Here is a 26,797-nt window from a genome sequence, read left to right as displayed (position 1 = left end):
AACTATTAATCTTAAGATGCAAAGGCTGAGCAAGTTATCAAGCAGACTGAATGAATAAAATACTCGAATCCAAATATACTCTCTTGAAGTTTTATCCACCGAAGATAAAGAAGAAAATCCTAAGAGATTCCAAGGAGGGAAAAAGATGTTACCAACAAAAGAATGTGAATCAAATTGGGATTCTATTTTTCATCAGCAACCCTAAATTCCAGGACACAATGGAGGAAATATCAAGGTTCTACAGGAGAATGATTTTGAAAACAGAAGTCTACATACCCGAACTATCTATTAAATATGAAAGCAAACAGAGATAATTCAGACCTTCAAGAACTCTGAAATTGTATCTCCAGTGTGCCTTTTCTGTGGAAGATCTTTGAGGATATACTCCAATTAAATGACGGGGAAAATTGTAATAGATGAAGAGGTGAGAGCTATGAAATAACAAATCTAACCCAGGACTGTAATAGGAAAGTGAAATACCTGAAATGCTTAAATGACAGCTTTCCAACTGTTCAAGAAAGCAACTGATTCAACCTGGAATTCAAAATGGAACAAGCAAGCAACATTCCTACAATTTGCAGCCAAATGGAATTACAGCTTTTATCATTCTGAATCCTGTAGGACCAAAAACACTCCTAAAAAGAATTAAGTATTTGTTATCAACCTGTTCTCTGTTTTTGACTATGTTTTGACTGATGAGCTTATTAGTAGCCCACACTCTCTCTTCTCGATTGTATCAGTTTGTTAAAGTAGGTGCCAGCACATTTCACAAATGGAAAAAATAAGTGGTAAAAATACATATGAAAGGCACAGATCTGAAATTATATTACACAAATGATTGATTTTTATGTCCTCTTACAAATACCTTTACATTTGAAGAAGTTCACTGGTAAGATGTAGACAGACTAGGTGGGGATTTTCCAGTAAAATGAAAGGTGTCAGACTCTGAAGAGACTGCTCTTATCCAACTCTTTTCTAAGTGGCTGCTTAGTGGAGCTGCTGCCCTTTTCCCCCAGCACTCCTGCGGCTGCACGTGAGCTCTTCCCTGTGCTCTGCCACCATTATACTTTAAGGGATCTCTTCACAAAACGGACTCTGAGAATCCTTTAAAATCAGTACTCTTTAACTTTATAGGTGAAATTATCCAATTGGGTATGTTTTTAGAATGAGTACTATTTTTTCGGAAGTTCCTAACTCGATCTGTGTGTAAATTATTTACGGATGAATGGAGTTGCAGCCAAATTACCTTATTTAAATGCATCATTACTGGACACTTCAATGGTTTCTCCATTTGAACACTGAATTTTACTTTACTTCAAATATATTTGCATAAGCAGTCTACATCATTCATGATTTACCAGTTTTGCTGTATTAAAGTAATAATTTTACTCATCTTCAAAGCCATATGCATTAGATTATTGCTACCATGAGAATTTATGTAAACAATGGGTAATTGTTCCCGTCCATGTGACCTTGTACTAATAATTATTCTAAAATTGAAATGTTTTTCTTTTCATTGCTATTCATTACTTTTTTGTTTGTTTTGAAACAGGCAGCCTTTCAATTGCCAGATTTAAGAGTGTGTTCATTAGCAAAGCTGCCCTAGTTGATTGACATAGCTGTCCAATGGCTTTTTCTGTCTTTCCTTGATAGTATTTCTATGAGGAATTTCATTGTATTACTCTGATGCTTCTGAGAATTTCCCTGCCTGCCTTTGTTACTCTGGCCTCCACTGTCACCTGACTTCCATAGCAGATGTCCACTCAAAGCCTAGTCTTTCTACCTACAATGCCAGTGAAAATTTTAGACTCCTTTCACTGTCTTTCTCCTCCTTCCCCTACTGGGGACCCTGACTCTTCAGACACTTTAGCATCACTGACTGAAGATCTTCCTATGTTTGATTATTACTCTTTACCTCCTCTGTTAATGTAAAAACTTCATCTTTCCAGTTATCAAGGATTCTTCTAGAACCCTTCTTTCAACATTTTGAGGTCTGATTTTCTATGCAAATGGCTTCCCATTTGAAAACAATAGCTAAAAATCCTAACAATGGCTTTACATCATCTGTCTTACTACAATCCTCTCACCTCTCCTCTTCCAATCTCCCTCTTGTTTACTGTGCTTCAGTAAAACTCTCTCCTTGTTCATGAAGATACCAAGCTCATTTTCTTCTCAGGGACTTTGCCCTTGCTGATTTCTTTACCTGGAATGTTCTACTTCAAGAACATTCCTCATGGGTTATCCTCTCACATCTTTCAAATCTTTACTCAAATGTCACCTTATCAGTGAGGGCTTCCTTGACCACCTTATGAAATTACAGTCCCCTTCATAGCTTGAAAGTAAATATTTTATTAGACAACCTAGTTGTTTTACTTTTTTGCTTATTGTCTGTAAACCTCTACTAGAATACGACTTCACAAGGGTCAAGGACTTTCATAAACTGTTATGTGTAGTTCCCCCTTATCTGTGGGAGATATATTTCAAGTCCCCCAGCAGATGCCTGAAACTGCCAGAAGCACTGAGCCTTACATATACTAAGTTTTTTCCTATTATACATACCTATGATAAGTTTAATTTGTATATTAAGAACTGTAAAAGATTAACAATAATAAAACAGAATAATTATAACTATATACTGTAATACGAATCACGAGAATGTAGTCTTTCTCTCTCACACATACATTATCTTATTGTACTGTATTCACCTATTTTCAGACCACAGATAACCACAGGTAACTGAAACTGTGCAAAGTAAAACCATGGATAAGTGGGGGAATATTATATCCTAAATACCCAGCATAGTGCCTGGCCTAGTCGTAAGCACTGAATAAATATTTGTTGAATGAATAAATATTATAAATGCTATCGTGCTCCACATTTTATTCAGGCACACCATTTAGCTGGAATTGCCCAATCCCTTTAAGGGTAAGAGCACAGAATTACAATCAGACTGCCTGGATTTAAATGTCATTTGGGTGACCTTATACATGTACTTAACTTCTCTTTGTTTATCCTGTATCTCATAGGTTGTTTGAGAATTAAACAATATATGTAAAGCAATTAAAAGAGTACCTGACAAATGTAAGTACTCTGTAATTTTATGTCTAACGAATTATTCAACATCAAATTTATAGTATTTTTCAGCTTATTGATCTTTTTTCTTATTTATTTTTACTTTTTTGAGACGGAGTCTTGCTGTTGCCCAGGCTGGGGTGCAGTGGTGTGACCTTGGCTCACTGCAATCTCTGCCCCCTGGGGTTTAAGCAATTCTCTTGTCTCAGCCTCCAGAGTAGCTGGGATTACAGGCACCCGCTACCACATCTAGCTAATTTTTGTATTTTTAGTAGAGAAGGAGTTTCTCCATGTTGGCCAAGGTGGTTGATCTTTGTTATTTCTGAATATTTATGCCAAAGTCCTTTTTCATGTGAAGAGTACTGGTACCAACACCATGGATTGAATTTATCCTACCTCATTTGTCTACTTTTTGATTTTAATCATGATTTTGATATTTCAATTTAAAAGACCTTCTTTTTTTTTTTTTTTTTTTTTAAGGACAGTGATATTCAATCTGTGTGTCTGCAGTACTCATTATTGGGCCCCCACTTATAACATCTCAAAGTCCTCCATTTCTAATTAGAAATTCATAACCCAGTAAGCCAATGGGTAAGTTACAAAAGGCAGCTTACTTGTGGCTGGATAAACAATAAATCCAAATGTAACTTGGACTTCTGAAATTGATATAGTATGCAATCCTGGCATGCTGTTTAGCATCAGAAGCAGGGTTTCTGCCAATTAGAATGTGTTACTAAAGTCTGTGGTTCTTTCCAGCTGCCATACAAAATTCAGTTCAGTGTAAAGTGGCTCTTCAGCTTGGTGCAGTTGACTACAACTAACTTAGATGACCTCTTTGCCATGGAGGGGGTGTGAAGTAATATCATTCAGTCCAGAAGTAGTTGTTTTAAACATATCTTAAACTGTTCTTTAAATACAAAATGACATTTGTTTTTTGTTAAACACATTACATTTTATATTCTGCTTTTTTTTTCTGGATTGTCTTGAAGTAAGTACTCTCGTATTCATGTTCAATTGTTATTTCCCAATTAATTTCTTTAAAGAATTTTAAGTAGCCAATACCAGTCATATGAAAGTTAAAATAAACAATACACTTTATAATGACAATTTTAAAAGAGCAAAAGCATTTTAGCTATCATACTAAAATAGTTTTATCTTTCCCTTTAGACTGTAGGAATCTGCAAGTCAGAAGAAAATTTTGCCCATTGTTTAAGAAATAATGTTTGTCATCAGACTAAAGCTGCTAAAGTAGCCTTTGATCTCCATAGATTTTAGTGAAGTATAGCATTCATATAGCTCAATGAGTTACCACAAAATAAACATACCCATATGACTACCTCTCGCTGAATAAATAACACATTACTTGCATCCTCAGAAGTCCTCTTACTGACCCCTTACCTCTACCATTTTTGTTCTCCAAAGTTAACTACTGCTAACTGTTCTAATATTAAACATTAGTATTGTATCCTTTTATAAATAGAACTAGTCAGAATGTACTCTTGTTGACGTGAAAAAGCTGTATTATTAAAAACTGCTACATCAAAAATTCCAAGTGAGTGGTCAGTAAATTTATTAACAAGATATCCCTGGATTAATGATTCTATCTCAAGTCAAAAACACTTTGCCAAAGTGACAGCACTAACACCTACCACCAACAGGATGTAGAATCAGCCGGACCTTACTTTAGAACATCTGAGAGTCTCTAAAAGCTGGCAAAACTATCTTAAAAGTATGGAGTGATAGGCAGTAAACTGCATTTATTTTGGGTTTGAACCACTCCAAGGCAGTATCAGAAATAACCTTTAAAAAGAGGACCCAGAGGCTAAATAGTATCCCCACTCCCTACAATTAAGATGCAGTTTGAAACTGTATCTGAAATCATGAAGGCAAGGAAAGGTGGGAGGAAGACGATATGAAATCAATATCTGAAAAGCTGTTTCTACTAAAGATGTCAACACACACACATATTATATATCTATATATCATGTATTTGGACTGATTCAAGGAATCTGTGCTTGTCAAGGCAACTTCAAGAACTGTTTATAGTAAAGAGAAATGGATATCACAGCTTTTGAAATCAGTTTTCTTAAAGAAAATTATATAGTTGAGGTGGAGACTGGTAAAAGAAGAGGCTGCCTTCCTTCCTTTTCTTTTTTTAAAACAAGGTCTACATCACTGGGTATCAATAATTGATTCCTACTGGACGCAACTACAGGATGCACCCCATGTTTTTTTATTGTGAGAAATAAACACAGTAACAAATTTTCACTAGCATCATGACGTAGAACATAAATTCATGTTTCCTTAATTCAGCAGGTATTTATTAGAAATCTACGAGGTACCAGCATCTATGTGAAATCCTGGTTATAATGCAAAGAAGCCAGTCTAGTGAATAGACAAATGAATTTATTAAATTAAAATACAATGTTATATGTCATAAGATGTTCAAGAGCTATGGGGGTACAGTAGAGAAATATCCGAGGAGCAAAGAATAGGAGAAGGTTCCCCGGCTGAATCTTAATAATATGGTATTTTAAGACGCTACTACACTATTACCACTTAACAAGTAATGGAGATAAAAATAAAACAAATGCAAAAACAAAAACATAGTAAGGCTGCTTTGCTACATGGCGCTTCCTTATGCAAACCTAAGGAGACTACTATGCTCTTTGAGACCTACTTTTCAATGACCATAATTCAGAATACCTAGACATTGGAAAATACTGCAAAACAGACAGAATGAACCTTTATGATATATGAGGCAAAGAATCAATAGTGAACCAAACCTAATAAAGTTTATACTCAATGGACTGTATCATTAACAGTGAGTAAGCTATTCTTGATTTTTTTTGGGGGGGTGGCTCAGGTATGAGTAATCATATATCTAATTAGTGTTTTTAGGTGGTCTAAATAAAGGACTATAAATAAAATAAAGGATATTTTAAATAAATACCATTTAAATTGCTGGGGTTTTTTTCATCTTAAATAACCAAAGATCTGAATTAACTCAGGCTATGTTACTTTATGTTGCCACACAAAATTTAACATAATAAAGATATATCTTTTCACTTGCTGGACAAATAAATTGTGCTTGTATTCTGTTGCATGAACAACTACATTCAATTACATACTGTCATAATTTATTTTCTAGCTGTTTCATATACGAAACATTTGTCTTCCAAATTAGATGATAAACTACTTTAGTGCAAAATCATACTGTCTTCTCCTTTTGTATCCTTTAGCAGCTAACACAATGTTGGGCTATAGAACTGCTCAATAATTGCTTGTTGAATTGAACAGTACCCTTAATCATTGCCACTTCTTTTCTTTGAAGTACAGTTGAATAGATGTAATGCTAACAAGTCTTTATGCTTTGTCCTGCTTCTCTGCCTACTTTGCCAGAAGAAGGTAAATTCGATCTTTATATTTACTCGGTGAATGCTGATCCTGCTAGGATTTTTAACAATGACAGTCAATGCCAGTTCAAGTGGTAAGTTTTATTACATATGAATACCTGTCCCTAGAGATTGAACCCAAAATGCCTGTATATCAGACTAAGCCATTACTGTATTTGTCTGCCCCTGACTCAAAACATATCATCAATCTTAGATACAAGTTTGATGCCCCATCTTTCATTCTATGAGTAGGATTAAAAATAGTACAAAGGGAAATAATAAAAAATAATTATGTTTAAAGTGGATAAATTATAAATGCTCTCTATATACTCCTTTTATGCCTAAATGTAAAGGCAAATCAGCATCTTTTTAATGTGAAACTCCTCTACTATAAATTGTAATGTCTATAGGCAAATATTTATTTTACATATTTTATAAAAAGATAAAATAATCTACCCTACTTAATCCTATCCTGAGCCGGGAGTCAAAAATATGACTCCCACATTAAGTTTTCAAATACAAGAATATGTCTCAATGCTTACTCATTTCAGTAATTTTTCTTTGCTCATGACAAAAGAAAAAACTGAATTAAGAAACAGTTAAAGTTTGTTTATAATCAGGGCTAAGTTACAACATAAGACTAACAAGGAGAGAGTCACAGTGATCCTAAAAGATCTTATTTTAATAAGCCTGAAAGGAAAAGGATCAGAATTCAGACTTAATTTTTACAATCCTAATATTCATGAAAAAACACAATTTATGCAACTACAAAAGCATTCATTTAAAAATCACAGCAGGACCATATTATTTCTTGAGGTTTAACTGAAAATTTGAAATAAAAAGCGGTGGTCTATTAAAGGTTCTTTGTCAAACCTATTAAAGCAAATTTTCAAACGTTTTTTAAAATCTACAATTCTGGTTATTGAAATAAAAATTACTACATATGAAAGTGATAAATGTGATATTTTCTTTAATTTGCCTATATTAATTTAATATTAACATATAGCTTGTGTCATTTGGTAAAATCAACAATGTGAATAAAATTTTATTTTTTTGAACTTTGTTTTAAAATTCTAGCCTAGAATACAAATGATGTTAGCTATCAAAATAATGATTTTGTGGCTGACATTGCACTATATTTCTTCTCAGTTTTTAAAGGGGAATTAGAAGTGTATTTTTCTTTTTTTTTTTTTTTTTTTTTTTGGAGTCTCGCTCTGTCGCCCAGGCTGGAGTGCAGTGGCCGGATTTCAGCTCACTGCAAGCTCCGCCTCCCGGGTTCACGCCATTCTCCTGCCTCAGCCTCCTGAGTAGCTGGGACTACAGGCGCCCGCCACCTCGCCCGGCTAGTTTTTTGTATTTCTTAATAGAGACGGGGTTTCACCGTGTTAGCCAGGATGGTCTCGATCTCCTGACCTCGTGATCCGCCCGTCTCGGCCTCCCAAAGTGCTGGGATTACAGGCTTGAGCCACCGCGCCCGGCAGAAGTGTATTTTTCAACCAAATCACTACAATAACTGTTATTTATTTGGCTTAAAACTCTTATCTACAAGCTAACTTGACTTTTAAGGAAAGCAGGAATGAGGCCAAAGTGAATACCTTAAGAAAGAATCATAGTAACTGTATTCACATTTATCACTGCAATGAAAAAAACCTCGTACCTCATAATCCTGTCTCCTATAAAAGATTTTAAGCTCCACTGAAATGTATGTGCATTATTCTGATGACATTTTATTCTCTCTTTTGCCTTGCTGACATTTATAACATGACCTAGTTTGGCTAAAATTACCAGTTGAAAAAAGTAGCTGCAGTGTGATAAGTGATTTTACCTAGACATGATGTCTGATTCCCACTGGTATATATACACACTGATGTCCCTGGGCGAGAGAACTAATTCCTTCTACTTGTCTTTTTCATGATTAAAGGCACTGATAGTAACTTTTGAACATTCCTTGCATCTAAGCTGAGAAACTGAAAAGCTGTGTGAATGCTTGGTATCACGAATCAAGTCAGAAAACATGAGGAGAAAAAACATTCTGAAGCCAATACCTTGGATAATGAAGATAATAAGAATAAAATCACCTAAGTGGGCAGCCTTAGTATTTCTGGACATGTTCCATAACCCCCACAGATAATAGTGGACTGGTTATTACCTGTGTCAGAGAAGACAAAACATAAATGTGGAATTTCAAGCAGAGTACTATTTGGTGGCAGGACATACAAATTGAACGAACTTTTTTTGCAAGTCATATTAAAGATGTAGAGAAAATGAGATTCAAAGATCTTGTGAAAGACAAAAGGAAATCAGAAGGATATCTAAAATGAACTGATGGAGAATAAAGAGGATGGGTAACCACAATTAAATTACCAGAAAGTAATCAGAATTATTGGTAGGAATAATGTTTGTTCAAAGGAAACCCAAGCCCTGTTGAAGGAGAATGAGATGCTTCATTAACGAGAAAATTGGGTAAGATCTAAGGGCCTTGAAATAAGAAAAGATCACCATGAAATTTCTGTTAAAAGTGAGCTAAATCCAGTACTAAAGTAGTGATACTTTTTAAGTGATCAACTTAATTTATGGCAAGGATAGTGAACCTATAGTACAGATAGATACAGACCCTGCTTTCCTGCTTACCACTCTGTGAAACCAGAAGGCAAAAGAGGGGGAGAGTGAATCAGCTAAACAGTATACATTAGAGCAGTACACTTATCTACCCTTTGGGCCTGGGGCATAAAATAATATGAACTCATACGAAATGAGAGTGAAGTGGGAGAACGTCTGAAAAATATCTGAAACTGAAACTCAGCAATCTGACTATACCTAAAGTCTCTAGTAATTCATACTTCCTGCTACTTTAACAGAAAATAGGAAGATCCTTGAAATTCTACATTTATGTTTTGTCCTCTGTCTCCCAGCTGCCAGTCCACTATTACCTGTGAAGGTTATGGAACATATTCAGAAATATTAAGGTCATCCACTTAGGTGATTTCATTTCTATTATCTTTATTTCCCAAGGTATTGGCTTCAGGAAAAAAATTTTTTTTTTCCTTGTGTTACTACAGGGCTTGGTTTTCTAAGTTGATTGGTGCCTTTTAGTACCAAGTCCCCCAATATTGCTACTAAGTTCAATGACAAACTATTTTCCAATCAAATGTCTAGATACCTGCAGCAGTAAAAAATAGTGACTCTAAATGCACTACTAAATAGAGATACCCATGTAATTAACACAAACTGAGAAAAGTCCATCAGCTAAAATATAATTTGCTGATCTTAAAAAAAAAAAAAAAAAAAAAAACAGGGGAAGTACAAAGTATAAACATGAACTTACAAACTTGGAAGAGTTGAGATGTAAGTTAATGTCTAAAATATCATTTGAATTTTATTGAATGTTTAGAAGCTCTTGTTTTAAATGTACTATTTGAAATCAATAGGGATGAAGTAGTTTAACTTCTGGTTATTAGAAAAACTGACGTGGCCATACAAAACCCCAGAGATACCAATAATAAGATACTAGATTAAAGCAAACAAACTACTTAAAGATACTTTAAACTTTCAAATGCAGACATAAGGCTGAAGAGAGTTTTATTTTGAAAACTAGAAGGGGTAAGAATTGAGAGTTCATACTGGCTCCAGGGCACTGACCAAACTCCATAGCTACAGCTACAAAAAAGGAGAAGAAAAAAATGGCATCGCACTGGCTAAAGATGCTAGAACTTAAGAGTTGAGAGCTGGAAAAACAGCTGAAAATTTAAAGGAAAAATCTTAGCACCAAGCTAATCTCAGAAGGCACGAGACTCAAATTTAGAGCACAAACTACACAAATTCCTGGCGGACAACAAAAATTACACATGAGCAAGGGAGGCCTATGAAGCCTAGTGAAAAAGCAGGAAGAGAAAAAAAAAAAAACACATTTTAAAATCAGTGATTCTTTTATTAACTGAGAACATTCTTCAATCATTTACAGCTTGAGTGGTAGAAAGATGAATCTAGACAGGCTTGATGTGTCAGAGTACAGGGCCCAAAGCTGGCATAGCTACTGTCAATTAGGAGGAAATTCTGAGACACAAAGAAACAACAGAGAAGATGAGCATCTGCATGTACAAGGGGGACCTACAGGTGTTCAGGTTAACAAAGCAGCAGAGGAAAGGTGTAAGCTGAATACCTCACAGGAGACAGTTTGTGGTTTCAACCCAAGGAAGTCAATTGCCTACTAGAACAAAAAGCCAAGGTCCTCGAAAGAATATAACAGAACCCAGAGTCATTTCACCACGTGTTTCCCAGTGTCTAGTCTTTAACCAGAAATTTCTACATACACCACAAAACAAACAAACAAACAAACAAAAATCCCCCAAAACAAACAGGAAAGTCTTCAAGAAATTAGGAAAAAATACACTCAATACAAATGACTCTAACTGGGCTCAGATGTTGTATTTAGCAAGTAAAATAATTCAAAAAAGCTATTATAAATATATTCAAAGAACTGAAGAAAAATATGCTATCAGTGAGTGAACACAGAATAAATCTCAAGAGAAAAACAGAAACGAAAAAAAGAAAACTCTAGATCTAAAAAGTATAATAAGTGAAATAAAATATTCACCAAATGGGCACAGCAACAAATTGGAAATGGCAGAAGAATCAGTAAAACTGCATGATGGGTTAGGAGAAATTACCCTAGTTTATGGGGAGTCCCATAAACTAAAGATTAGCCTACAGATTGTTAAAGGATATTATATAAAATTTTAAAGTAACATTCTTATCCATCTTTTATTTAAATTTAAAAGAAAAGGTTAAACAATATTGCAATGTTTCATTCACTACAAGCCTAAATGTTATCGCAGAACCATGGAACTATCAAATACTAATCAGCATTTAAAGTCAAAATAAAATGTAATGCCAACAAAAATTATGATTAATTCAATCAACAAATAAGTGCATCAATAATATCCCAGGTGACATGGTTTGAATATTTTGTCCCCTCCAAACCTCATGTTGAAATGGGATGTCTGATGCTGGAGGTGGGCCTAGGGAGAGGTGTTTGGGGCTTGGGGGAAGAGCCCTCATGAATGGCTTGGTGCTGTCCTCACAATAAATGAGTTCTCGCTGAGTTCATATGAGATCTGATTGTTTAGAAGAGTGAGCCGCCCCTTGTTCCCTTTCACCATGTGATATGCCAACTCCCCCTTTGCCTTCCAGCATGATTGTAAGCTTCTTGAGGTCTTACCAGAAGCAGATGCTAGCACTATACTTCCTGTACAGTCTGCAGAACCATGAGCTAAAATAAATATCATTCCTTTGTAAATTACCCAGTCTCAGGTATTCCTTTATAGCAACAAAAATGGATTAATATACTAGGCAATGGCTGGGAACTGTAGAGACAACAAGTATAAACAGAGATGGCTCCTATCTACATAGGGTTTCCTAATTCTAGTGAACAAGAATAAACCAATTCCCAACTGAAGTCCTCATATAGACTAATGATTTATTTGAGCAGCAAGATTTATGAACTATCTTTCACTGAAAAAATACATTGCTTCAATTTTTTAAAAGGATTAAGAGTTAAACGACCAACCTCAGAATCCTTAGAACTTGGATTGAGAAACCAAAAGATCAAGGTTAAATGAATAGTCCAAGAGATGGAAGCTGAAAATGGAAGCTTTGTTCTTAAAAAATATAAAACAAAAGAGACAAACAGTAAAACTATTTCCATGGTCTTATACTGGTGCTTCTAATACATGCTTTACTTTTTAACACATTTCTAAAATGAATCCAGCACATGGAAACATAAAAATACTGTTAAGCAGTTCAGCAAAGAATACCAAATGGAATAACCATCATTCTTAAGGCTATGTTCAGTGGCTTATTTTAATCAGATAATTTCAAGTGTTGTCTTTGAACCATTCCAGTCTAGTTACACCTCTTCTCACTGACTCCACTCCTGTGATCATGAACTTCTTTCAGGGTATCTTACCTGAAAGATACATTATAGTCTCTTCAGAGTTTTTGAACATACGATTCCTGCATTCCAATAACATTCTCTCCAAACCCCTTCTGTCCCTCTCTGACTCAACCCTATGGTCTCTGTCACATAAATTTTTCCCGAGCTTCTCTGGATAACGTTAAATCTCCCTAGACTATGTTCCAAAAGGACCATGAGCTTTCTGCTTTCTTAGAACTTCTAAAATTTCTAATTAGAAATTTAATGTTTCACTGACCAGTATGTTTGCAAATATATTCCCAGAGCCTGAGACACTTTCTACTACATAATTTGGAGCTAAGTAAATATTTGTTTAATAAATGATATTCAAATAAAATGTAGATAATCATATCCTATTTTTTTGTCTCACATATTACATTGTAATAAAAACTTTTTTCTCTGATCTATAAATTTAATTTACCTTATACTTCTCAATACTAAATAAAAATCCTCTGACTTTTTTTTCTAAAGTAATTCTTAGATTTGACTTCGTCATATTTTATCCTATCTCCTTTTTTAAAAAAAAATATTCAATATAGAAAATACCTGACTCCTGTTAAGACTGATATTTATAATTTATAGGTGACGGCAAAATATAGTGAAAAATAGCAACTTCAAAGAAATAAGAACATAGACAAGTAAAATTAAAATAACACAATGCTATTCCATATTTTATATACTCCAATCAAGAGGAATCTGAAGATATCAACTAAAATAACCATAATATTAAAAAGGGGGGCCAGGAGCAGTGGCTCATGCTCATAATCCCAGCACTTTGGAGGTCGAGGCAGGCAGATCACAAGGTCAGGAGCTCAAGACAAGCCAGATCAACATGGTAAAACCCTGTCTCTACTAAAAATACAAAAAATTAGCCAGGCATGGTGGTGCACACCTGTAGTCCCAGCTACTCAGGAGGCAGAGGCAGGAGAATTGCTTGAACCTGGGAGGCGGAGGTTGCAGTGAGCCGAGATCGTGCCACTGCACTCCAGCCTGAGCAACAGAGCAAGACACCGTCTCAAAAAATAATAAATAAATAAATAGGCTAAATGTTGTTTTCTTTTGAATTCTAGCTCTTTTGTGAACAAAAGGCCAAAATGAAAAACTGAGATAATTTTTTGCACGACTATCTTTCTGTCCAGCCTCATGTTCCTGAAAAGAATATTAAATTCCCTCATAAAACATTGTGTCAACTTTACAAATACAAGTAGACTTCATTCTACTTCTGAAAGCATATTCCCATTTAACTAGATGAGTCAATGAGTCAATTTAATATAATTTAAATATAAGAGTTTGATACCCTAATTGGTACAGAAACTATAATTATTGACCAAAATAATTCTAATGCATATTAAAAGATTCCATGTTTTTACTAAAAGAGATTTCAGGATGAGTAGATTTCCAAATTAAAATATTAAAATTTAATTCCAATAGTCAAAACTAAGTTTTGTTAAGGTCCACATAGATTGCCTTACTATTTTCTTCAACTCTTGAGAATATTTTCATGAGAACAGAGTAACAGACTTAAATTAGATTTAGCTATCACTGAAGAGAGTAAGAAGTTGCAATTTCATCTCAATTATGCTCTGTGCCTTTCCCTAACTTCTTAACACCCCAGATAGCATTAACATTTTTTCCCCCTCCTATGACCACATCTCTATTTGGAACATAGGCACTTATTAGTATTATTTGCTGCACCAAGGCTTACCCACATCCACTCCTGCTAACTAAAGAAGATGCGCACATTGACAGATTCAGTTCATCTTCTCACAACCTGCTAAAACAGACTTTATTTTTTTCTGGTTGAACTAACTACCTGCCTATCTACCTCCCTCCCTTCCTATCTACCTATCTAAGTTATGTTTTCTCTGGTAAGAAAAAATGTTGGAAAATAAGCAAAGGACTGCAAAAATCCATCCTTACTTTCCTCTTGATTTTCTACTCATTTAAATAAAGAATGGTGGCTACAACTACTAAAGCATAATGTTCAAAAACAGAAGCTATCCTGCATCTTTCAAAAAGTAATAATGCAACATTTCATCTGTGCATAGCTCACAGTGAGGAGATGCAGGTATCTACACTTTTCCAAAGTCAAACAAAATAATCACTACTAAGACCTAAACCTAAGATCTTTTCTTCACAGCATTTTGAAGAGATCTTGAAAACACAGGCTCTCACCAGGGTTCTGTAACTAACTAGCAATGTAACCATGAGTAACTATACAGCCAAGAGTATCCTCAGTAATAAGATTAAGGGACTGGTGTTTATATTCAAGACCAACAAATTTGTATGCCTGCTGTACAGTAACAGACCAATATACTGAGACAGCAGGGTTTGTAACACAGAAAGAATTTAATGACTACAGGGTGGCTGAGAAAGGAGATGAGAGGAGACCCCCAAATCCATCTCCCAGGGGAGTTCTGGGCCAGGGATTTTAAGGGGATAGTAGAGGGCAAGGGGTTGGAAAATTGGGGTCATTGATTGGTTGGAGTAAGGGAGATGAAATCATGAGGATACAGAGTGTGTTCTTTGCTGAGTCAGCTCACCATCAGACCAGCTGGTGCCTATAGTTTCACTGGTATGCAGGACCTGAAAGAATATCTTAAAGGTGCCAATGTGCCTTTGGAACACTTTAAAAAAAAAAAAAAGAATATCTCAAAGGGAAAACTTAATGTTTCATAATGTTCAAGTTGTTATCTATGGAGCAGTTAAGGAGAACTATAATCTAAGGTCCGTGTGATTCTAGGACAATAGGCACCAAACAACTGTGAAGAAGCAGATCAGAGAGCAAGCCTGACCTAGTGATTAATGCTGAATGTGCTGCAAGCTTGGTTTTGTTTCTCGCTATCCCTTCTTCCCTGATTAATTTTATAAGTTTATAGGGAGGGTTTCATTTAGAAGATGGTACCTTTAAAATAATTATTTTAAACTCACTTTACAGATTCCCATAGGGTAACAGGTATAAGCTCTTATTATTTGTTGTTTGAAAGCATTAACTAAAGGTGCCACAAATTTAGAAACATAATTTTTCCGTTGATGATTTAGATTTACGAAGTAATTAAGTATATTTGAAAATCTGGAATAATAGACATGTAAGTTGTATTATTTTTCCCGTGTTTATACAATACTTGGGTTACATATGTATCCATGGATCCTTATAACTCTACTCTTCTTTCTCTCACAAAAAGTCCAAGGCTGCCAAGCTCAGAAATTCTGACCTATACAGATATGTTCCCTGCCGTACCCTAACATTCTCAAAGTTTATTATCTATGATGTTCACCTCTTTCAAAGGAATAAAAGAATTACAGGGAAAAGATAAACATGATCACCTCTCAGTCATCTACTGTGACATTCTCTAGGGGCTTAGAATTCCTTTACTTCCTGATTAAATCCCCCCCAACTCAAGTCACGTAGTCTTCACTCCTGAAGAACATGAATGAGGCAGAATGTGTTTGAGAAACTCAGTACCTAGATTGTTTTCTGAAACTTTAATGCCTGATTTTGCTCCCTAAGTACCTATAAGCAATTTTTGGATGTACTGTTATGTCTTATTATCTTAAAAACACACTTTAATATGGCTTCTTCTACTTAAGAGCCAAAATTATCTCCCAATTGTCTATCATAGGAAGCTTCAGCTTTGATAACTGACTTTCAAGGTTAGAATAACCGGGGCTCCCACTGTGTATCCAAAACAATTTAACATATAACCTTATGAGTCAAACCTGACAAAGACAGTATAAAAAAGAAAAAGTAGAGACTATTTAATTCCTTAATAAAAAACCTCTATCAAAATATTATCAAATCAGTCAATGTATGAAAAAAAAATACCAGCATGAGTTAGAGTTTACAAAAAAATAGAAAAGTATATTGACATAGTTAATTTCTTCACAAATTAGAAAGCAAACATGATATGATTCAAAAACCATAAGATTACATCATTAGACACTGAAAAGTATTTGGTATTTTCAGCAGCTATTTGCATTAGTTACCTATGGCTGCTGAAGGCAAATTACTACAAACTCAATAGCTTAAACGAAAAGAAATGTATTCCTTCACAAAGTCCAAAAACAGTTTCACGGGGCAGAAAACAAGGAGTCAGGAGGGCTGCATTCCCTCTTGGGAATCTGCTTCTTGCCTCTTCCTCCTTCTAGCTGCCAGCATTTCTTGACTTGTGGCCATTATCCTAGTCTCTGCCTTAGTGATCGCAGCAACTTCTCTTACATATGTCTGTGTCAAATCTCCCTCTGCCTCTCTCTTATAAGGACATTTATTATTGTGCTTATGGCCTACCTAGATAACCCAGGAGAGTCTCCCAATCTTTTTTCCTTTTAAGTTAACGCTTACATAGTCCACAGATTAGCAGTTTCTATCTGTGGGGAGCTGTTATTCTGCCTACAGCACTACTAGTTTAAAAAAAAAAAAAAAAAGAAGAAAGAAAACTATCTGTATTGGTTTGCTAGGGCTGCCATAAGAAAACGCCACAGACTGGGTGGTTTAAACAACAGCCACCAACAACAGTCTCCAGATTTTCAACAACAGTCTCCAGACTTTCCGTTCTGGAGGCTCAAAGTCCAAGATCAAGTTGTCCGCAGGGCTGGTTTCTCCTGTGGCTTCTCTCCTTGGCTTTTGGATGGTCTTGTCTCATAGGTTTTCTCTATTAAAGCAGACACCTGGTAGCTAGTCTTTTTCTTACAAAGCCACCAGTCATACTGGATTACAGCCCTACCTTATGACCTCATTTAACCTTAATTACCTCATTAAAGGCCCTATCTCCATATACAGACACATTGGGAAAGATAGCTTCAACATACAAATTTTGAGGAAGCACAATTCAATCTATAACACACTCTAAGAATATTAATATGGGGGTAGAGTCAACGCCCTATTCAAAGCTAGCTGGGATTTTCCAGTGACAAAAGAAGGAATGTAAGTTCTTTTGGAGACCTTACTACTCTTCTACTATTCAGAATTGTCCCTAAAATGTTCTCATAGTATGTATTCTTTCTTCTATTCTCTCTCACCAAGAGAATGCTTCCTGGGAATATGGTTCTACTTTCCTTACTTCCAAGAAAATTTGTGTCAAACAGAGATTAGGGAAGCGCTTACAGCTAGCCCATATACCTGTCCTAAGTGAAGAACTCTTGCTTTTATCAAGTTGGATAAATTTCTTTAGAAAACTGCATTTTGCTGTCATCAGGAAGCATCCTTAGAAATTGTATGAGGAAAAACTATTTTTAACAGTGAAAAATAATAAACAACTTAAATGTACACAGTGGTATTTATAAAGAGTTCACTATTAAGAGTGGTTGATTTGGAGCAGTGTGAAGAAGAGGGAGGAACGACCCCTAGACCGACCAAAGCCCGCATGCCGCTGCATCCTATGCCCAGCACCTATGTTCTACCACCATCACAAGAGAAAGACTGAAGGGGATGCTAAAGGAGATAAAGTCAAGGTAAAAGACGAACCACAGAGAAGATCTGTGAGGTTGTCTGCTAAAACTGCTCCTCCAAAGCCAGAGCTCAGGCCTAAAAAGTCCCCTGCCAAGAAGGGAGAGAAGGTACCCAAAGGGAAAAAGGGAAAAGCTGATGCTGGCAAGGAGGGGAAAATGGGGATGTCAAAACAGACCAGGCACAGAAAGCTGAAGGTGCTGGATGGAGATGCCAAGTGAAGTATGTGTATTTTTGATAACTGTACTTCTGGTGACTGTACAGTTTGAAATACAATTTTTATCAAGTTTCATAAAAATGCAGAATTTTGTTTTACTTTTTTTTTAAGCTATATTGTTAGCACACAGAACACTTCATTGTTGTTTTGAGGAGAAGGGGCATACGTCACTAACAGAGTGTCTTCGAAGCTGGATTGATGTGGGGAAAACACCTTTCCCTTTTAGTTCTGAGAGACGTCCTCTTGGCTTCCAGGAGGAGGGATTCCCTGACTTTGACACACATGGCCACTTTGGCACAAAAGCCTTGTGGTATGGAAAAACAAATTAGTTTTTATGTTCTCTTCTCCCTTTCCACCTTTCAGCATAGACTTAACTCCCTTAAACCCAGACATCTGTTGGGACCTGACCCCCACTCATTGGTTACCAGTGTGTCAGGCAATCTGGACTTTCCAGTGATGCCACTGAGATGGCACCTGTCAAAAGAGCAGTGGCTCCGTTTCTAGATTGTGGATCTTCAGATAAATTCTACCATTTTCATTTCACTTTCTGAAAGTCAGGGTTAGCTTGTGAAAAGTTGTTAAACAACATGCTAAATGTGAAATGTCAACCCTCACTCCAAACTTTGCCTGTTCAGAGCATCAGATGAAGACTTCATTGGATTTTATAGTGGCTTTCTGATTTTCGGTAGTCCATTGAAGAAGGGAGTTTGAAAGTTGTTGTATACTGTTAATGAATGTCTGCCCATGTCCTGCCTGAAATACCATGACTGTTTATGGAAAGTATCTTTAATAAAGCTGGCTACAGTTTGGCCTGGAAAAAATAAAAAAGAGTGGTTGATTTGCACAGTGGGATTGGGGGAACTTTTTTTTCTTCTTTATACTTGTTTGTATTTTCCAAATCTTCCCTAAGGTCATTTATTACTTTTAGAATTTAGAAATCCTTTTATAAAAATATATAAAGTTCTGGTTTTTAATAACTATGTAATGACTATGTCTACTCAAAAGTATCTTCAAAATGACCTATTTAAAAATCTTTCCCCTCAAAATATCCTAATAAATCCTATCATCTTTTTTTGGACTAAAAATATAGTGTAAAAACTGAAGAACAGGTTAAAAAATGTTAAGAAAATTGTAATTTAGAATTGATATGATTAATTTATATACACTTTAGAAATTTCTAGGCTAGGACCGGGTGCGATGGCTCACGCCTCTATTCCCAGCACTTTGGGAGGCTAAGGCAGGTGGATCACGAGGTCAAGAGATCAAGATCATCCTGGCCAACATGGTGAAACTCCATCTCTACTAAAAATACAAAAATAAGCTGGGTGTGGTGGCGTGCACCTGTAGTTCCAGCTACTCGGGAGGCTGAGGCAGGAAAATCACTTGAACCCCAGGGAGGTGGAGGTTGTAGTGAGCAGAGATCGCGCCAGTGAACTCCAGCTTGGTGACAGAGCAAGACTGCGTCTCAAACAAACAAACAACAACAACAACAAAAGAAATTTCTATGCTAGACATGTGTGACATTTGCTGATGACTATAATGTTTGTAATAGTTCTGGTGAAAATATGGGACTTATACAAAAACATAACCTATTATGAAACTATTTCTGTGAGAACATCATATTTGTTTTATGTTTCTACTGAAAGCACAAGAACAAACTTTCCAGTCCATATAAGTACTGTATACATGCTAAGTGTGATCAGTTTTCCTACTTTCTGTTAACATACATTTAAAAACTCAATCGTCCTCAATGAGAAACCTTCTAATTTGTCGTCTGTTCTTTTTCCAATAATAAAAATCTCGTGTGATGGTTAAAAATATAAATTTTAAAAAAGGATTTCCTTAATGTTAAAAATGTAGGCAAAAGTATTGGATACTGGGGTTCTTTTAGGATTAAACCTCTAATCTGCCTAATTGGAGAAAATTATCAGTGTGGTAATGGTCTGGATTGTTTTACTTCAGAACTGTTCCCTTGATATCAAATTCTATAAATGATAAGGCCTTTCCTTTCCCACGAATGGCAACTTTAGAAATTGCTTTTCTATTTTGACCTCTATATTAAGAAGGACAAAAAAAAATTATTTTCCTTCCAGGTATTCAGTATATTTTCCAATATTCATCTCCAAATTTTCTTCACAAAAGCAATGTTTTTTTAAAAGACTCCATATTAATTACAATAAGAAATATTAGAAGTATAATTATAAACAAATGAGAATAAGCGGAAATGCTATTTTTAAATTAAGTACTATATTTATATAAATTATATATATACGTGTATATATATTTTAGATGGAGTCTCGCTCTTTCGCCCAGGCTGGAGTGCAGTGGCATGATCTTGGCTCACTGCAACCTCTGCCTTCGGGTTCAAGCAATTCTTCTGCCTCAGCCTCCTGAGTAGTTGAAACTACAGGCACATGCCACCACGCTTGGCTAATTTTTGTATTTTTAGTAGAGATGGAGTTTCACCATGTTGGCCAGGATGGTCTGGATCTCCTGACCTCGTGATCCACCCGCCTTGGTCTCCCAAATTGGTAAAATATTTAATATAATCTTCATGAATTTTTCAAATTTTATAAAAGCTAGATGTAGCAGTAATGACTCCTTCACTAAATGAATTTGACCATACTGCATCAATACTAGCTATAATACTTAAAATACTTTGAAGTATTTTCTTTAATATAAACTTTATGTACTTACATTTGTATAAAATGTTGACTATACAAGTATTCATTTCTTTTTCTTATATTGGATAACACTCATATTTGATATCCATTTGCAGATTCAAACACTATTTAAAAATGATGCCAATACCTTAAAATGAGAAATAGCAAAAGTATAATTATTATATATCAATAAAATATATTTTCTTTCAAACTAAACCAATGTGGGTAAAAACTATATTAAGGATTACTTTTTAGGAAAAACAACACGAACTATTAAGAAAAAATGAAAATCCTTCTCTATTTGCATAGAAGACTGTGCAGAAAAGACTTCTAATATCTCAACTGATCTCCAGCCCCATAATTTGTGACTAATAAGTGGGGATGAAAGTATAGAAAATCTGTTTCACTTCACTAACAGGATTATAAAAGAGATCATATTTCTCTAAAATATTATGATAAAAGCTTGCTACACACTGCTTTGATTATAAAAAGAAGAATCACTGCAGGAAACAATGCAGTAGACATTTAACTGGGTATATTTCCTATGTTATGTATACTGAGGTCTGGAGTCCCAAAATTGAGGCCATAATTTAAGTGCAGATAAATGAGGAAATGAAAATACCAATGAAAAGATCAGAGATAAAAAGATGTTTCAATGCAATTAATTTAGCAAATACTGAGCAACCATTTATTGCCTGGTTTTGAAGGTCACATACAACACCTTGAAGAAACTTCTATATGTTTTAGTTTCCTCATCAAAATGGCAATATTATTTAATTCTTATAGTGGTTAAGATCGAATAAGGTAATATATAAAAGTGCCTGTAACAATTAAACATCCAATGAATGACTGTTCATTCTATTATTTTTATTTATTAACATAACCAATGTGCTGCTTTCTTTGGTGACAGAATAAAAAATTTTTGTTTTCAAAAATTTAATTTCCACAATTAGCAAAACAGCTTCACATTTGCTCATTAATGTAGTTGGTAAATTTCATGAGAGTGAATACTGTAATTATGAAATTACTCATTGTCTACTTCAAAAACATTAATGAAGATAATAATTATATTTTCTATTTCTTCCCTTGCTCATTTACAACTGTGTGGTTCTACTTTCCAAGAAGTTTGCATCCCTTACGCAATACAAAGGTCCAGAAAGCAATAGCTAAAGGTTTAAAGACAAAGTTTGACTCTCAAGTGCAGTTCAGAGAGAATGAAACATTCCCAAACACAATAATCAACCACTGTTTAGGCTACCCTATATAATGCACTACTACTATCTGTGAGCCACAGAGTGGGGGTTCTGTATTTTCATAAAAGCAGGTTTTTCTAAATATGATAAATAAAAATTCAAGCCAAAGTTGTTTTAAAATATTCTATTCCATGAAAAGGACTGAATGTAAAATACAAAAAAATTCATTTTTGTCCCTTTTAACAACAAATTTGGATATGTAAGTATAATTTCATAAATCATTCACATTTTATCAATCACATTAACATGGTATTTGTACTAAAATACGAATCACATAAAAAATAACACCATATTATGAAAAGGCCACAATTTTCTGGAAAATAAAAATAAGACTGATAAAAAAATACATGGTATCTACATTTTTCCAGAAGTATATGCAATATAGCGAGGAAATGAGATGGCAAATGGTTACTCAATGTAAAAGACTTCTGAAGAGGTTACAAATCCATTGGTCCTTAACCTTTCATGGGTTATAGACTTGAAAGTACTCACACATGCTTCACAGAAAAAATGTGTGCACATATACACAAAATACGGCAGACAATTTCAGGAGTTTCACAGATCTTCTGAATATAGACCCTACACAGGTTAAGAATCTTTACATAGATCCTTAATATTCAGGGATTATTTTTACCATGACCCAGAGGTCCAGGGTCTATGCTAATTTGTCATTTTGCTAAGACCCACATTTGAATCATACTAACAGAAAGCTGTAAGACTGCTGTTCAGTAACAAGAACTCAACTAGCAAGGGAGCCTAGTATTCACATCTGTGTGAGTCTGGCAACTTTACAACCCATATTAGTAGAAAAATTATAAAGAATTGCTTTAGTGGTAATCATTAACATATTCAGAAGGTCTCTGAACTTCTCATAATAAAAAAGGGAAGACTGTTTTTTCACACCCTAGGACTCCTTGGCAAGTTATATCATAATGGTATTCCCGCAGAAAGCAGACCAATAAAACATGACAAACCAATCAAAAAATAAAGCATATTATCTTTATAGATCATTAACATACTTATTAAATCCCTAACATATTAACTTCCTATCATTGTGTAATTTACAGATATAAAAGATACAGACCCAATCTTCTAAGAGCATTCACTGTTATACACCAGGCTTATGCCTGAAAGTACTGACCCCAAAAACCACATAACATAAATTTTATTATGGATACCCCAGAACAAGTAATTATAAGTGTTAGATATATACAGAATATTCCAGTTTCTATAATCATTAAAATTCTAACATAGATTTTCTGATAGCCTTCGATGATTGTACTGTTATATACCACTATTATGTTGAAGCAAACCATTAAAAATCCAGCTAGTTTTCTTAAAGTTGATCTCATAAAATATGATGAATTCATTATTTAATTTCAACAAAATGTCAAGAGTAACTTCATGAAATAGTGTACAGCTTACACGCTTATTTTAAAATCAGAAGTTCTGGGCCGGGCACAGTGGCTCAAGCCTGTAATCCCAGCACTTTGGGAGGCCGAGACGGGCGGATCACGAGGTCAGGAGATCGAGACCATCCTGGCTAACACGGTGAAACCCCGTCTACTAAAAAAATACAAAAAACTAGCCGAGCAAGGAGGCGGGCGCCTGTAGTCCCAGCTACTCAGGAGGCTGATGCAGGAGAATGGCGTAAACCCGGGAGGCGGAACTTGCAGTGAGCCGAGATCTGGCCACTGCACTCCAGCCTGGGCGACACAGCGAGACTCCGTCTCAAAAAATAACATAACATAACATAACATAACATAACATAACATAACATAACATTACACATAACATAACATAACATAACATAACATAACATAACATAACATAAGAAGTTCTATACATCTATCACCCTGGCCTAGGCCTATCTTTCCACTTTACACCCACATGATCCTCTCTATCCAACTCCCCTTGCATTCTACACACATACACACACACAGCATTTCACTACCTTCTGTCATTGGAACCTCATTTCCATTTCTGATCTTCATTCCCCTTGCAGGCCTGCTCTGCAAAAAGCCCCAATCCAGAAGGACAACTACTGGCTTGGATATGTAGATATATTTACTTCTATTCTTCAAAAGATAAAAGGATGCCTGGAGAGAGGATTACTACTTCTACTTTTATAACTTCAGGAGGGAAAAATACAGTTTCTGGCTTTTCAAACTGTAGTTGTGACTGTATTTTCCCATCAAACCACTGCTACAGATGGTTGTTTCACTCTATGGTATTATTTATACTACACTAAGTTACATTACAAACTAAATCAACTTTTGAAAGCTGGAACAGAAACCCAAAGGATATTTATCAAGTTGTGTTCAGGGGAAGGAATTTTGAATTAAAATACTGATGACAATAGTTTATTGTGTATGGTGTGTACAGGGCACCATGGCAAGTAGTTTACATATATTCTCATTTAATCAACACAAAGAAGTAGATATTATCATTACTTGACACATAAGAAAACCAAGGCTCAGAAAGTCCAGAGCTAGAAGTCAACTGTTGTTCTATCTGATCCAAGCCTGTGCTCTGAGCTATCACACTTCATTGTCTTGTATGTATGTTTCAAGTTTTAAATATCATTGTAAAATATAATCTTATTAATATTTCATGAACAGTTGACTGCCTCTGTGAGTATGTGAGTGAGAGTGTGTGTGTGTATGTGTTTAATGTAGCTGCAAATAGGCATATATTAAACTTGTTTTGACCTTTGGAATCTACTTATTTAAAATTCTCCATCTATTCCAGAAGCAATTAAAAATGCATCTATGTATGTTATTTGGGCATTACTAGAAATTTCTTTATACAAATCCATATTAATGTGCTAATAAGTAACAAATATATACATACAGTCATGCACTGAATAATGATGTTTTGGTCAATGATGAACTGCACATACAATGGTGGCCCCATAAGATTAAAATAGAACCAAAATTTCCTATGGCCTAGTGATGCTGTAGCCATCATAATGTGGTAGTGCAATCCATTACCTTTTCTATGTTTAAATATACAAATACTTAACATTGTCTTGCAATTGCCTATAGTATTCAGCACAGTAACATGCTGTATAGGTTTATAGTCTTGGAGTAACAGGCTATATGATACAGCATAGGTGTGTAGTAGGCTATACCATCTAGGTTTATGTAAGTATACTCTATGACATTTATACAAGGATCAGATTGCCTAAAACACATTTCTTAGAATGTATCCCTGTCATTAAGTGATGCACAACTGCATATACATACAAATATATGTACATATACATACACACACACATAAACATAATTATACAGAGATATAACCATCTCTTATTGGTTCAATTTATCTGAAGAACTCTAACCTAATGAATCCATTGTAATTTTGCCCAAAATTTAGCAACATTTAAATTATTAAAAAAATATACCAAGCATTGATAAAAAGCTAAAATAGTATTAAATATAATAATAATTCCAAATATTAAGTCACCTTCCTCAATTCTGTTCTTGTAACTATGTGTTATTATTATTTTTTCTAGAGGAATAATAATAATATTAGACAAAGTAAAAAAATGTTTTTAAGAAAATTACCTGCTTGCTTCTACTTTTAATGTACCATGTGAGAGAAAAATAAGTTCTTTACCTACGATGAATGATTGTGAAAAGAAAAATCCCAACACTATAAACACTTGGACGAGATTGTATAGTAAATAAGTAAAACCTGGTTTTGAAATAAGGTGGCAGAGATAAACGTAGTAAGAAGTAGTTGCATTTAGCATATAACCCGAAAGTAGAGATGACAGGATTTGTTGACAGACCGTACGTGGAATATAAACACACAGATCACCACAGACTATTCATAAATGCTTACTAGATAAATAACAATGTCTAATGGTAAGTTTGTAATGTGATCTATTACTTGTCAACAAATACACCCTAATTTACTGAGCAGTTTTCAAAATACTTACCTTATTCTCTATATTACTTAGATTGTATTTCACAGCTTCCTCTGCTGTCATCCCTACCATTAATGACTTTTAAAATATAATTATTCATCTTCCAAGGAAAAAGATCTATAAACACACATATAAACACATTAGTATGCCTGTATATATGTGCTTGTGTGCATATATATATGTATATATACACACATAATTTTAATAGTGCAAAATGCTTAAGTTTAACAAAATACGTAACTGCTATGGTTTGTTTCCTCAAAAACTCACATTGAAATTTAACTGCCATTGCAAATGTATTAAGAGGTGGGACCTTGAGGAGGTGATTAGTTCATGTGAGTACTACCCTTATGAATGGATTAAGACTGTTATTGCAGGAGTGAGTTAGTTATCAAGGAAGTGGGTTAGTTATAAAAAGAATAAGTTTGGCCCCGATTTTTTCTCTGTCTCCTAAGCACAACTCCTCTTCATGTGATGCCTTCTGCCACATAATGATGCAGCAAGACGGCCCTTATCAGATGCCAGAATCCTGCTGTCAGACTTCTCAGCCTTCAGAATTATGGGTCAAATAAATCTTTTTTCTTTACAAATTACCCAGTGTGTAGTATTATTATTGCACCAGAATAGAGTAACTATATAAAATGTTTTTTAAAAATAAGATGTCACCATTTTTGTGAATGAGTAGCTAACAATATCTTAAAGAAGATTGCTAAATAGATCTGTACAAAAAAATTTTAAATATATATAAAAACATATTTAAGTGATGCATGGAGAAAATTAACTGAAAATATTTTAACAAGCATGCTATGACTTCAGATAACACTGAATTCCTTGCTACTAACCGCT

General features: G+C 34.9%; 1 protein-coding gene and 1 long non-coding RNA gene across 12 annotated transcripts in view; one reads left to right on the top strand and one right to left on the bottom strand.

Moving 5' to 3' along the window:
* Nucleotides 1-26,797, bottom strand: part of COMMD10 (COMM domain containing 10) — a 247,673-nt gene that overhangs the window by 67,635 nt on the left and 153,241 nt on the right. The window lies entirely within an intron of this gene.
* Nucleotides 254-26,490, top strand: LOC108586389. The gene is made up of 4 exons (XR_002522698.2): nucleotides 254-424; nucleotides 3,027-3,081; nucleotides 6,475-6,562; nucleotides 26,407-26,490. It is a non-coding gene; the product is annotated as an uncharacterized LOC108586389 (long non-coding RNA).

This window comes from Papio anubis, chromosome 5 (assembly GCF_008728515.1).
Source record: "Papio anubis isolate 15944 chromosome 5, Panubis1.0, whole genome shotgun sequence".
Classification (NCBI taxonomy): Eukaryota; Metazoa; Chordata; class Mammalia; order Primates; family Cercopithecidae; genus Papio; species Papio anubis.
Note: the sequence above shows the minus strand (reverse complement) of the source record. Positions and strands in the feature narration are given on the sequence as shown.